Source organism: Rhagoletis pomonella, unplaced genomic scaffold (genome assembly GCF_013731165.1).
Source record: "Rhagoletis pomonella isolate Grant_MI unplaced genomic scaffold, Rhpom_1.0 Rhpom_scaffold_00009, whole genome shotgun sequence".
Classification (NCBI taxonomy): Eukaryota; Metazoa; Arthropoda; class Insecta; order Diptera; family Tephritidae; genus Rhagoletis; species Rhagoletis pomonella.
The window spans coordinates 25,340,075-25,342,100 of record NW_023458563.1 but is presented as its reverse complement, the minus strand read 5'-3'; the positions used below and the strand labels follow the sequence as shown (position 1 = coordinate 25,342,100).

The 2,026-nt window shown below is 31.2% G+C and overlaps 1 long non-coding RNA gene across 1 annotated transcript; it reads left to right on the top strand.

Annotated features, from left to right (window-relative positions):
* Positions 1-392: 392 nt before the first annotated feature.
* On the top strand, positions 393-1,675 carry LOC118745880. Its single transcript, XR_004993727.1, has 3 exons — positions 393-680; positions 1,428-1,514; positions 1,573-1,675. It is a non-coding gene; the product is annotated as an uncharacterized LOC118745880 (long non-coding RNA).
* Positions 1,676-2,026: the final 351 nt, after the last annotated feature.

The window sequence follows — 2,026 nt, the reverse complement described above, 5'->3', positions numbered from 1 at the left end:
ACATTCGGAAGTATAAATGTTTATATGCTCCCTTGCATACATATGTATGTACATATGCACATGAATGTATTTATGTACATATATGTATGTATATACATATATATATATACGAATTTGCACATTATAAAGTTAAATAAAATTTGTTATTAGCTTTAAAGTATGTAGAACGATTGCCAGTATATTTACAAAGAAGTAAATAGCTGCTGGGTAACAACTTCCATTTAGCTTAATATCACAATTTTCAGAAATAATTACAATTATTGTGGTGACTTATTGGTGAAGTAAAGTCATTAATTTCTATGTGCAGCACGTTGTTTTGTTTTCAATATTTGCGACTACTAGTAGGAATATATGAGTTTAATTGAAATATCTGGCACTCGTGTGTTACGGTTTACAGTAAATCAACACCTTTCACGCTTCTGTCGTTTTGTTTGTTTTAATTTTTATTTTTTTTTTAAGTTTCACTGAGTAACATTAATTTAACAGATCGTACTTCATAATATAAAAGTTTAAGCACTCGATGTCTTTAAAAAAGATAAGCAAAAAATATCTCGTAATGCGGCTTTTGCACAACCGAAAATTTTATTGCATACACAAGAATACGTTCAAAAATAAATCAGTGGGAAGCATAACAACACCTATTTTCTTGCTTTTAAATAGATACATGTGTATTTACGTAGGTATGGGAGAGATACCTCGAACATGTATTGCTTTAATTTGTAGAATATACATTCCATAGCTAAGGAAAATGTGACTAATTAAAGATCAGAAAGAACAAATAAGGAAAGGCAAAGAGAAAATTCTATAAAAATAAAATTTACTAAACAAAAACTCCAAATATGAAAGTGTAAATGCAAGAATGTGCAGTAAACAATTTTTCGCTATTTATTTGATACATATAAAAAGTTTCATCGCATATAACATTTTTTATAGTTCAGAAATTTTGTTGGCATTTGTCTTAGAATCTCGTATTCCGACTAAAGTAAATATCCGATCACTCCGCTAGCGCTAGTTATTGTGGGCCATTTTTAAACTGGTATAAAGTTTTTACTTAGCAATCTAGCGCGCTTTTCCAACAACAAAGCTACAAATCGTGAACACCCCTAATGTTTCTGTAGGTTTTCTCATGCGACAAACGTACACAGGCTCACATATTATTCATAATAATCAGTGTGACCAAATTTCTTAAAATAATTTGGAAATAATTATGAATCTTATTTTTTACTGTAACCGCAAGACATTGTTTGGATATTAAAAGCGTAAAATATTGATAAAACGATAAATAATAAAATTATTAAAAATATGATGAGTTCGATGAGCTTTAATAGGCTTTCGTTAATATGTATATCATATATAACTTGATAAAACTGAAAGAAAGAAAAATTGTTTCCTTCTACCACTCATAAAGTTGCATGATTGTTCAACAGAAACCACTCAAATCGCGGAATGAATTCTCAATTCAGAAGAAGTTTACAACGTGATTTTAAAGCCAAAGAAATGCACTTGATTAAAAAGTACGTATACAGCAAACAAATTTTAATGTATAAAAATAAATTTGATTTAAAAGCATAGACTGACGAAAACATTAATCCGGATCAACGGCGCAGTTGATGGCAGAATTAAGTCTTAAGCGAGCCAAAAGAAATATTTTTTTCCGCATGGTCAGGAGTTCGAGTCCCACGCACATCAAAAATATGTTATTTTATTTTATACCCGAGCCCACTTGTGCACAAGGGTATTATAACTTTGTTCAGATAACGGTTGTTTGTAACAGGCAAAACCAATCGAGATAGATATAAACAAATGTATACATAAATGATCAGAATGAAAAGAGAAATCCATTAAACGGTGACTGTCTGTCCGTCCGTCCGTCTGTGCACACTATAACTCGAGTAAAAATTGAGACATCTTAACGAAACTTTGTACGTGCACTTCTTTCGGGTGTAAGGCGGATGGTATTGAAAATGGGCAAAATCGGACAAGAACCACGCCTACCTCCCTATAACGGTAATTTTCAGAAATACGA